Source organism: Asparagus officinalis, chromosome 2 (genome assembly GCF_001876935.1).
Source record: "Asparagus officinalis chromosome 2, Aspof.V1, whole genome shotgun sequence".
Taxonomy (NCBI): domain Eukaryota; kingdom Viridiplantae; phylum Streptophyta; class Magnoliopsida; order Asparagales; family Asparagaceae; genus Asparagus; species Asparagus officinalis.
In genome coordinates, this window is record NC_033795.1 from 50,016,840 (window position 1) to 50,029,763 (window position 12,924).

Here is a 12,924-nt window from a genome sequence, read left to right on the forward strand (position 1 = left end):
TGTCGTTGGCCGTTGTTGCTAATCGTGCCCTATCAGACCCGCGGACTCGCCCGTCGACGTCGAATCGTTCGACAAAAACCCTGAGGCAAGATCTTTATTCTTGCTCAGTATAATTTTAGATTGATCACAAATTTATTATGCATACGAACTCGTTACCCGAATAATTATTCGTTACAAATACGGAACTGTCGTGAACATATTGGACTGAGAACTATAACATATAGAACTATCATGAACGAAACGGACTGTGGACAATAACGTATGACCATTCACATTGTAATACATATACTGTGATAACCTGCACGGATTTATTTGACGAATGATATTAAAAATAATATTGTGATAATAGATACTATAAAGATAAAATAAAATAAAATTATTTTAGATTAATTTATAATTTTAAAGAATTTATTGACAAAATAATCAATTTAAAATAATTATTATTTTGGTGAAAAATCATTTTAGAGTAATTATAATAAATTAATAGAATTTATTTGATAAAAGAATTATTTTAGAATAATTATAAATAATTTAAAAGAATTTATTTTGGAAAAGAGTTTATTTTGGAAAATAATTATTTTTGAATTAATAGTTTATGACTGTGTAATTGATAGTTGTAGAAATGACATTTCATGTACCTTGCCATCGACATGTTGACACTCTTATTTATACTCACTCATGTTATATATGCATTTCTGATTCATCGTTAGCTTGTATAGTCATGCTCATGTCATATTGATACTCGTAATTATATTCTGTCATATGATTACTCATTTGATTCGCGCAATTGACTGATATCATATCCTTATCGTACTCGCTTATGCACTAGCTTAGAATCTCGTGCAGGTTTGCTTTGCAAATTCGCTACCGGTAAATATATTATTATTTGCGGTTTTGTATAAATAATCGTCGGCCGTGTATATTATTGATGGCCTTGTATTGTAATCGTTGACTCATTTGTGGTTGTGTATCATTGTGGTGGATGGCCTTCGTGCCTATGTATTTGTTTCATTCATGTGTCGGCTATACACCTTGATTTTCCTCCAAATTGTGGGGATGAACCGACTATATCCTTGTAGGCAAGTTTGCCGTTTTCACTAAAATAGGGAGGGGAGATTAACATCCTGATTTATTAACAACCCCGATTTGACCTCCTCTATAGCTAGGATGATTCGTTTGGTCTCTTTCTTTCATTCTATTGCTCCGTTATTCAAAATTAGACCCGAAGTAGCTTTCTCGTTTCCTGCGTCGACATACCTTCAATTGAACTAAACCTGAGTTTTTTTCTCTGTTGACGTTGTAGGATTCCTCTTTTGTGACATCATTGTACTTGTGATTATTTTCTATATTTCATTTTCTTGGATCGCTTCCTCGTGTAGCGTGTATATCTCCTTTTCGATCGATATAAGTTGTTTTCCTTATTTTCTACATTGACCTATCGATCGTCGAATTTGATTTTAGGATTTCTCACATTATCTTTATTTCATATTATATATATATTGTAATGAATCATTCTTTTAATTATGTGATATGCCTTGATATTATCGTACATGATCATTCGTATTCGTTATTTCTGGTTGTGTTTGAGAACCATTAGTAGTCATGACCGTAGTAGCCTTGTGTGACCTAGAGACATGTGCCGTGTTATTTTAGAAAAACGAGAAGAGTTGGGATGGGAAAGTTAATGTTCATGTGATCAGATAAGATTGTTGATGTATCTTCCAGGCTCGCTCCCGTGGTTGGTGTCGCCACCGGGGTTGGTTTGTAGGGCTAAAGTGAAGTGTGTACATCACTTTAGTCAGTGAAATCGTTTCGTCACCCGAGTTTTGCTTGAGTTCAAACCAGGCCAAAATCGGATTGCGTGTAGTCCTCTCACCGAACCGTTTTGCGGGTTTGGATGCACGTAGGGGATTTGTGAACAGTCAGTATCCGATGACAGGAACGTTGACTCTGTGTGAGATGTGACCGGTGACCTGTTATAGAATGGCTAGTTACATAACCTCGTTTCTTGGCTAGGTATGATTTCTTGTGAGATGTAGGCCAGTTATGTTTCTTTTCATACATAGATCAGAATTAATATTTAATTATTTATAATTCGAGACATATGGTATATACATGAGGGTTTCCTTGTTTGGATTATTTCGCTCGACGTACTACGTCTCGAGTTTTAGATTTTTAAGTATTAATTCCATCTAGTGTATAACCCTGTACTTGGATGATTATTCTGATCTTAATTCCATCTAGTTGTATGACCTTGTGACTTGTATGATTGTTTCTGATCGCTAGCTACATGATTTCGTTACCCGATTGATTTACGGATTCTTATGATTATCATGTTTTGGTAGTGCATTGTATGTTGATTTTGTTGGATTACCAGTTGCACGTTCTTTTGTCGTTTCGGTTATCGTATTATTTTTCGCTTGGGTTTTTGTTCGTTTTTTCTTTTGTGGAGTCTTGCCGTGTGCCATGCACCCTGACGTACACCTGTTTTCTCTGGTGTACGTCAGACTTAGAAGAAGAGCAGGTTCAACTTAGAGATGCGCCAGAGCCGAGGATTCTCAGCAGGAGTGCCTTGCAGACGGAGCAGAAGGAGTCGAAGCCTATTCTTTGATGGTTCCAGTTTACCCTTGTAGTTCCTTCTTTTTTCATTGATCTATGTATTTTGGTATCTCTTCAGTATTCATTGGTTCAGTTTTGTATAAGGGCATGTTGACCCGAATATTATATCCTGGATGTTATCCCATTTGTGATATGTAACATTATGTTCTGAGTTTGTTCATTATATTCTTGCTATCTGTGATCAGGGACCTGTGACTTCACATTGTATTTATTTTCAGACGCTTAGCATATTGGATTGAGAAGAAAAAGAAAAGAAAAAGAAAAGAAAAAAAATGATAGTGTATATTTCTTCTCAATCTAATACGTCGAGGGCTTGTTCACGTTCCGATTCCCGGGTATTTTGGGAAGCGGGGCGTGACAATCTCTCATTTCCAAAATCTACATTCGAACAACTAAGAAACCATTGCCAAGAGTTCTTATTTTCTCCCTTAACTACAACCCATGTAATTGCATACACGTGGTTGTTTCCATCTCTCCCAATAGCACTTAGTAACTATCCTCCCCATGAATGCTTGAGAAAACATCCATCTAAGCCAAAGAACCCCCTACAACCATGTAGGAAACCCAATCTCATTACTTTAAAACACATATAAATTCTCATGAATATAGTCGGTTCTCCCGATTCTGATTCATGGACCTTTAAAATGGCTCTAGTGCCTTGATTTCATTTGCACAACTATCTTATGTAAGACTTGAGCAATCCATACTACCTTTGCATTAAGTTATGCACAGCATTGAGTGCCTTGTCCTTGGCCCTTGCACATTTCCTCTCATTTACATTTGTTCTAAATTTTATTCTCATATCAGCAGCTATTTCCATTGGCTACATTTTAGGATTCTTTAATAGTTGGTTTAGGTAAGTTTGAGCAATCCAATTCTTAGTTATTGGTCTATTCTTGAATGTCCTATTACATGTGTGTGTAGGGGATACATGCTTGATTTGTCATGTCATCCTATCTATGAGATCTGTTCCAACGGTCATCTCCCAATTGCATGAAGAACATCTAATATGAAGCATTTTTTGTCATTTTTTACATAGACCAAATCATAGTATTTTTGCATGGAGTACATGAGTATAGCTTCTTTCGGTACCTTTCTTGAAGTGAATCTCAATCCAGGTTCAAACTCCACATGTTTCATGTCCACATTCTCATTGAAAAACTTGTACTTTACTACCTCCTTCATTTTCTTTTTCCTTTTAGCGTCAACTACTGCTTCATCTTCACTTGGCTCCAAAGCATCCTCATCAGCACTATCTCTCTGATCTAATTCATGCCCTCCTTTATAAGATGTCTAATTTTTAGGCCATTTTACATTACTTGGCATTGCTCCTATTGCTCTAGGACCACCTACAATCAAACCCTCAATATCATCATTATCTTGTTCAAGAGATTGATGCACATTTGGTTCTCCTAGTTGTCCTGCATTTGCTTCTGTTGCTCTTTCTGCATTTGCTTCAATTGGTTGTTCTTCATTTGCTTTAGAATATTGTTCTAAATTTGATTTACTTAGCTGCTCTGCATTTGGTTCACTAGGCTGCTCTGCATTTGGTTCACTAGGTTGTGCATGTGCTTGACTTGGCTATGCATGAGTCTTAGTTGCTTGTCCTGTATCTATTTCACTTGGCTGATCATTTTCAATCCTTGTACCAGAATTGAAAGCTATGTTACTCTTCTATGCAGCAGACAAGGTAATATTTCTTTCTCGCATCTCATGAAGCTCCTCATGGTCACTATTCAATGCATTTTCTACTTCACTATCAATTGAGACGTCACTTTAATATCCCTTTGGGATATTAGCTTCATGTTTAGAATGACCTTCCTCAGTCACCACTTTTTTCTCCACTCTAATTCTAGAAGTTTCAACCAACTCATCATCATCATCTACCATTTCAGTTTGGTCGATTTTGTATGTTTTATCCTCTACTGAGTTATCATCATTAGTAGAGGATGCATTCTGATCAATATGAGTTAGAGTGACAATATTTTTCCCCTTTTCACATCTTGATAATACTTTCCTAACAGAGGTTAACTTCTTTCATTTAGATGTTGTTTTCTTTCTCATAAGGGTTGTCTTCTTTCTCTTAGGGGGTTCTCTTCTTTCTCACTCTGAAGATACTAGCTTTTTTAGGAGTAGACTCATTGGGGTCAGGAACTTCATGCTGATTAGCTTGCTCTGAAGGATCTTCAACTGGAGGATTATCCACTTCAATAACTTGTTCAAAAAATTGATTTACAAAAACTTCAATTACTCTCTCCTTATGTGCATATTCCTTACATTTTGCTAAGTCTGTATCTAAGAAAAGAGGCATGATGGCTCTAACACCACCACCAGCTATGCCATACCATAAAGTAAAAGCATCAGTATACTCATACTTTCTATTTTTTTTCTCAATAAGTTTATAGTCAGAATGGCTTCCACAATGAATTGCACGTCAAAGGAGCCACTAATATACTGATCTGGCATTTGAAATTTAAGAGAACCACCATGTCTGAATTAACCATAATATTCTCACCCATCTGCATGATGAAAAAAATGAATCACAAACCATACTCTGGTATTAATCGCATTTCATCGCTCGTCTTAAAACTTCGAAGGAAAAAAAATAGAAAAAAAACATTATGCTCTGCTCCAAATCTTACAAAACCCCTAATTTTTTGAAAAATTCACTTCGATGTCATTCATATAAACCATGGTTTGTTAAAAATAGGACTTATAAACACTTGAAAACTACAATTTCACTTAATAAACAAACTTTTAAATGCATGCACCATCAAAGACCAAGGTAACCTGAATATAGTCACCTTTGTCTTTTCGATGAGGATGATCAAGCACATGCAGATTCTTAGACACCACTTTCACTTTCCCACCATGAAATCTTTAGCGAGATTACCAGCAACTGCAAGACTCGCAACAATCTCCCTAACCTCTCCGATCCATTGAACTTTTAAAGCGCATGAAGATGGTGGCAATCTATCAAATTTAGGGCTTTTGAAACGCAGGAAAATTAGTTATTTCAGGTTACATGCTCGGCATATAGGCGGTTAATCAACTTCATGTCACTAATCCCTGCCACATCAGCATTTTCTGACGGCCATTAAGAATACATGTGAGGGATTTCGCTGGAAAACTTAACGCCAACCAAAATTTAGACCTAGGTGCTAACTTAAACCCACTTTAAATACCAAAAGATTATCGAAAAGGTTTTAAATAAGAAAGTGGTAAAATAGATCTTTTTTTTTAAATACCAATTTGGCTGTTTAGCCGTCTTTAGAATTGGAAGAATTCTTACAATATATCTTGGAACATCTTGCCATAAAGCCAGATTTGACAAGAACATATCCTAAAATCTGAAATCTTAGTGACACATAGCTGTATACCAAACCAAGCAAAATATCCATTTATTAAAGATCAAGTAAATGCGTACGGATCTCATGAGAATGAAATAGATATATATATATATTAGATAAAGAACTTTTTTTTTTACTTATGAAGGATCTAATAAAATAAACTTGTAACGTTCCATGATATTTCCTGCTAATGATATAATTTCTTTAGTCAAAAGATTTATTAGTATGTACGATGGCTGAGTAATTGAATATATAAAAAACATTTTACCTCTTATCTCCATGGAAATTGAATAAATTAAGAATAAGTCCCCGTCCGACAGAAACTTACAGAGGGAGTCCATGTGTCATTTGGTCGGTTCACGACTCACTTTCCTACGTGCAAACTATAAACAAGTAGGTTAAATTAATTATCACTAAGAATTGTCACATAAGCATACTCGCCTAACTCTAACTACAGAATGAATTTTAACTACCAATGGCCAGTTTCATACCAAATTAGCAGGATGATATTTGGGACAAGGTGACATTATGTTTGAATCTATAGAAAAAACTCTTTTCGAAATTTTACTATGAAAGGGTTTGTCTACATTATAAACTTTTTCAATATGAATTATTATAAGAGTTTTTTTTCCCATGAAAAGCACCTTTAAAACAAGCCAAATCGACATAAACTATCTTTAAAGTTTTTTCTTATTATATAAAATACATCTTAAAAATGGGTTTAGCTTCGAATCAACTGCTTTAGAGAAATTTCTGTTCAAAATTTATATGAACTATCTAAATACATTCACTCCACCTCCACTCTACTCTTTCTTCATCCCGTCTCCGACGTCTTCCTCCTTCTCCGCTGCATCTCCTTAATTCCTCCCCATCCCCCTCCTTCCTCTCTATTCTTCCCGCCATCCTCCTTTTCTTTCTCTTCTGTCCCACCTCAATAACACTAGCATTGTTAGGTCTAGGAACTAACTTCCAAACTTCATTTCTTTGAAAATTGTTTAATTCTTCATGCATAGCCAAAACCCAAAACTCATCATTTAAAGCATCATTAACCTTTTTAGGTTCTAGTTGAGATAGAAATGCAACATTACCACATTCACTCAAGGCTTTTGAGCGAGTTATAACTCCTTTTGAAGGGCTCCCAATGATTTGTTCCTTTGGATGGTTTGATGTGAATTTCCAAGCTTTAGGTGGTTCAACTTGTTCTTGAGCATTGGTGCTATCTACATCCTTTTGAACTTCTATAGAGGGAGTGTCATTGATTTGCAACAAGTCCAATCCTCCCTCAATATCATCATCATCATCTTTCCTAGGCAACACAACTTGAGAGCCAACATTAGTCTCATCAAAAGTAACGTTTATAGACTCTTCAACAACGAGGCTTCGTTTATTGAAGACCCTATAAGCCTTACTTCGAGGTGCATAACCCAAGAAAATACCAACATCAATTTTGGAATCAAATTTATCATGGTGATCTTTTGTATTTAAAATAAAGCATTTGCAACCAAAGACACGAAAATAACCAATGAAAGGAGTTTTTCCATAATAAAGTTCATAAGGAGTTTTCTTAAGCTTTGGTCTAATCAAAACACGATTTAAAACATGGCAAGCCGTATTGACAGCTTCCGCCCAAAAGTATTTTGGTAAATCAAATGAGTTTAACATAGTGCGTGCCATCTCTTGTATGGTACGATTTTTCCGTTCAACAACACCATTTTGTTGTGGTGTTCTAGGAGCGGAAAACATATGAGTTATACCATGATGAGCACAAAAATCATAGAAAAATTCATTTTGAAATTCACCACCATGATCACTTCTTATTTTAACAACTTTCAAATCCTTTTCATTTTCAATTCTTTTAACATGATTAGCAAATTCTTCAAAACAATCATTTTTCTTTGCAAGAAATATTGTCCATGTAAAACGAGAAAAATCATCAATAATCACAAAAACATAGTGTTTGCCTCCAAGAGAGGTAACACGCATAGGACCAAATAAATCAAGATGAAGTAATTGCAAGGGTTTAGAAGTCGATACCTCATGGATGGATTTGAAAGAAGACTTTGTTTGTTTACCTTTGGCACAATCCTCACAAATTGTATCTTTTATGAAGTGCAAGCTAGGTAGCCCTTTCACAAGATTCTTCTTAGACAATTTTGATATTAACTCCATATTTGCATGTCCAAGTCTCTTGTGCCAAATCCAAGGATTTTCATCAATTGCCGCAAGACACTTCACATCTTGATTCACTAACTCATTCATCTCAAAAATGTAAACATTAGACTTGCGATTTGCAATAAAAACAATTTTTCCATCCATACTAATGATGCATTTATCCGGTTTAAAAGAAATATCAAAACCTTTATCACTTAATTGGCTAATGCTAAGAAGATTATGATTCAAGCCATTTACTAAATAAACATCTTCAATAATGGGTGAGGGTTTCTTACCAATAGAACCGATACCAATGATTTTACCTTTCTCACCACCACCGAAGGAGACATTGCCTCCTTCAATCCTTGATAGGGTTGCAAATAACTCTTTGTTGCCCGTCATATGATGTGAGCAACCACTATCAAGGTACCACATCTCCTTACGTCGTTGCCGTGACGTTCCCTACAAAAGAAGAAGATGAAGGTGTAGTAGCTTTAGGTACCCATGTCTTGGGTCCTTGGTGGTTAGTAGTTTTGGTACCTTTGGGTACCCATATCAAACCATAAAAATCTTCATTGTCTTTAATTCTACAATGAGTAGAAATGTGTCCATGTCTCATACAATAGGTGCATACAAAATTTCTTTTGTATGTACGAATGTTAGAACCATGAAACCTATTTCTACCATGGTGATTGTAGTTGGCATAAGCATGAGTGGGTCTAGTCCTACAACCCTCAATTTCTAATCTTTCAATCTTTGATCTTAATTGCTTATTCTCGAAATCGAGATCTCCTAGCAATTCATCTTTTAGAGCAAGAGAGGTTGTTAGTTGTTCTAGCTTAATATCACAAGAGGCATGCAATTTTTTGAAAGAAGAGTATTCTTTAGACATTCTTTTAAATTCAAAGTTCAACTCTTCTAAAGCCATAGCTATGTCACATTGCATATAAAAAGATTCACTTTCGGCCTCGGATATTACCTCATGTTCATTTGCCATGAAACAAACATTTGGGTCATGAAGAGCAAGTTTGGCTCCTTCTTCATCACTATCCGAGTCACTTGGTTCGGATTCTTCCCATCCGGCATACATAGCCTTCTTCTTCTTGTACTTCATGTACTTTTCTTTGAGCTTGGGGCAATCCTTAGCGATGTGACCCGGTTCATTGCACTCAAAACATTTACCTACACGAGAGGAAAACTTGTTGTTAGATCGAGGGTTAAATTTTTTGTTCATTTTTATAAGTCTAGAGATTCTTCTAGAGAGATGAGCCACTTCTCTAGAAAAATCGACTTCACTCTCCGACGACGAAGATGAGTTGTCACTAGCTCCTTTGAGAGCTATGGTCTTCAACTTTGGTGACGGCTCCTCAACTTCTCGTGATGGCACTTCCTCCTTCTCCTTCCCCTTGAGCTTCTTCTCATGCACTTTGAGCTTTCCGATAAGGCTATCAAGAGCTAAGGTAGTGAGGTCATGAGCTTCCTCAATGGCCGTAGCCTTGGGCTCCCATGCCGGAGTCAATGAGCGAAGTATCTTGTAGTTCATCTCTTGAATGGATAATTGCTTATCTAGACCATGTAATTCATTGATGATATTAGTGAAACGGGAAAACATAGCATCAATGGATTCATTAGGAAGCATTTTAAATAGCTCATAATCATGCATGAGTCCACTAATCTTAGATTCCTTAACTTGGGGTGTTCCTTCATGTGTGACACATAATTTTTGCCAAATTTCGTATGCGGTTGCACACGTGGAAACTCTATTGTATTCATTGTGGGAAAGACCACAGATTAAGGCGTTCATGGCCTTAGCATTGAGATTGGCAAGGTGCCTTTCATCATCGGACATGTTCTCAACTTTGAACTTCTCTACATATTTCTTTTCTATAAGCCCTAGGATGTCAAGATCAATGCAACGAAGGTAAATTCTCATTCTAGCCTTCCAATAAGCAAAATTAGTCCCTGTGAAGAGTGGTGGTCTAGTGGTGGATTGTCCTTCCAACATATGCATATTCAAAGAGGCCTCCATTAGATCTTTTCTCTAAGGTTGTTAAACCAAAAACTGATATAGAGACCAAGCTCTGATACCAATTGTTGGACCCTAGAGGGGGGGTGATTAGGGTCAAGAGGCTCTAATATGCAATAAAAATCAAACACAAGCAAACCACAAAACAGTAAAAGTTCGTTATCCTTGATGCGCGATGTGTTAACGAGGTTCGGCCCTCTGGCCTACGTCCCCGCTCCCCACTCTCGAGGAGAAATCCACTACACACCCGGTTTGGAAGCCGAAACTTTGTCTACACAGCGATCCCACACGATCTCTCTCACTACACAGTTTGATCTCAACAGATCACACCCTCACAGTAGATCTTACACAAGATCTCACCCTCACAGCAGAAGAAAAGATGCAAGACTCTCTCTTTACACAGCCCCTATGGCAAAGAGTAGGTTTACTGAAGCTGGGAAGTGAATCACACTTAAAACAGAGAGAAAACAGGCTTTGAAAATTTTTCTCAGGAAACAGAAAGCTCTCTCTGGTTTTTGCAAACGTTAGGGCTCAAGAAGAAGAAGAAGTCTGGGGGGTTTTTATAAAAGAGTTTAAACCATTTACACAGCCCCTATGGCAAAGAGAAGGATTACTGAAGCTGGGAAGTGAATCACACTTAAAACAGAGAGAAAACAGGCTTTGAAAATTTTTCTCAGGAAACAGAAAGCTCTCTCTGGTTTTTGCAAACGTTAGGGCTCAAGAAGAAGAAGAAGTCTGGGGGGTTTTTATAAAAGAGTTTAAACCAATTAAAAACAAAAACCCAATCTTCCTATTTAGGAAGATAATCTTCTTTTCAGACTCTCAGCTCAGACTGTGCCAAACACTATTAAGTGAAACTGACCAAAGACACAAAGCGGTTGACCGAAGGGAATTTCGGTCGACCGAAAAAATGCTTCGGTCGACCGACCGAAAATTTCGGTCGACCGCTAACAACCTTGAGAACTTGGAAATCAAGCAGAGACATCGTCGGTCGACCGGCGCGGTCGACCGATTTGAAAGTCGAGATTTCGGTCGACCATACCGGTCGACTGACGACCTCTCTGGAAAATAGTAAGGAATGGCCTTGGGAGCGGTCGACCGGACCGGTCGACCGCTTTCTGACATTTTGCAGAAAATTTGACCCAACTTGAAATATTTGCAAAATATTTATTTGACCTCTGAAAATTCTGAAACTTTGTAAAATGTTTTTAATACTAAAAACAAACTGTTTGGAAAAAGAATTTTGCAGATAGGTACTCAAACTTGTGAAAAATAGTATTTTGTGAAAAACGCTTAAAAGCACAAGTCTAAAAACGTGTGTGTGATTCCCAATAGCTTCAAGTAAACTCAGTAACTCTTTGCCTACATTCTAGCACTAGAGAGAAAAACAAAAGAAAGCTAATATCCTCATATAGAGAGCAATACTTGATCTTTGATATAGCTTGAATCGGATGAAGCTTTTGATCGAATTTGTCGTTCTTGAAATAACGTTGCTTCAACTCTTGGCCTCCTCCTCCTTTGGATATCATCGTTGTAGCATATATTCCATCCATCCTCCATTTATGGCACTAACGAGCTTGATAAATGAATTTACTACATTTACACTCAATAAGCCATTAGTACCGATAATGGTGGTTGTAAGAACATCATCAAAACATAAGGGCTAACATTTCCATCTGTTTTGCTTGAGGACAAGCAATAGTTCAAGCATGGGGGAGTTGATAAACATGAATATTACCTATATTTTGACTATGTTTCACCTACGGATTCATTGTTATTTGATGTATGTCCTTGCACTTTTGCCCTGTACCTACGGATTCATTGTTATTTGATGTATGTCCTTGCACTTTTGCCCTGTTAAGCTCCCTAGTTCTTGTTTACTGCTCTATTTATATATTGTGTAGGAATCTGTTAAGCTCCCTAGTTCTTGTTTACTGCTCTATTTATATATTGTGTAGGAATTACTAGAGTTTAGCGTGGATTCGGAGTAAAGAAGGAGTTAAGGAATGCAAGGAAAGTGGCTACACGGTCACCCAATGTTCAACAACACAGGCGTGTTGATTACAGAAGAAAAGCCCAGAAAGCAGAGCGAAACAGAATTAAACACGGCCTGGTCGTGTCGATCTACACAGCCGTGTTGGATGACAGCAGTTAGTTATCATGCGATCTGGAGCAATACTTGAAGTTATCTTTCAACACGTTTTTCCCAGAATTAAAAGGGAGACGCCCTGAAGCACCTGACCAGAGACGGGAGGCTGGAGATCTTGATTTTTCTTTCTTCTTCTTCTCTTCTTCTCTCTAAAAAACTCTTAGATTAGGTTTTCTTTTAATTTGGAATCTGCTGTTTGTGGAGAATTGTGTGCAACTTCAACATTACGGTTTATCTTTCTGATCTATCTCAATTTCCAGTTTATGATTATGATCTTATATATTGTTATCATGTTTTCTATTTCGAATATCTTTTCCACAATCTGTGGGACAAAGAAGCTGAGGTGACTCGCTTAGCGGCCAGTACCCCTGAGGAAATCACCGAACGTATCAATGACGCAACTTCTCATTATACTTGCGAGGTAGAAGAGAATGTCTTCCCGACATTTACCACGTTCGAAAGCTTCCACTATCAGGCAGAAGTCCCTATCTCGGACATGGCTTTGTTCGCTGGATTGTTATCATGTTTTCTATTTCAATTATGTGTGAGTAATTGTCTTATCTAGGATTGAACTAGGTTCGGATATGGTTATAAATTAATGAACTGATTATTGTTGTTATTGACTGTTC

The 12,924-nt window shown here is 37.0% G+C and overlaps 1 long non-coding RNA gene across 1 annotated transcript; it reads right to left on the reverse strand.

Moving 5' to 3' along the window:
• LOC109829526 lies at nucleotides 11,771-12,045 on the reverse strand. The gene is made up of 2 exons (XR_002244058.1): nucleotides 11,957-12,045; nucleotides 11,771-11,906 (listed from the first exon to the last, which is right to left on the reverse strand). It is a non-coding gene; the product is annotated as an uncharacterized LOC109829526 (long non-coding RNA).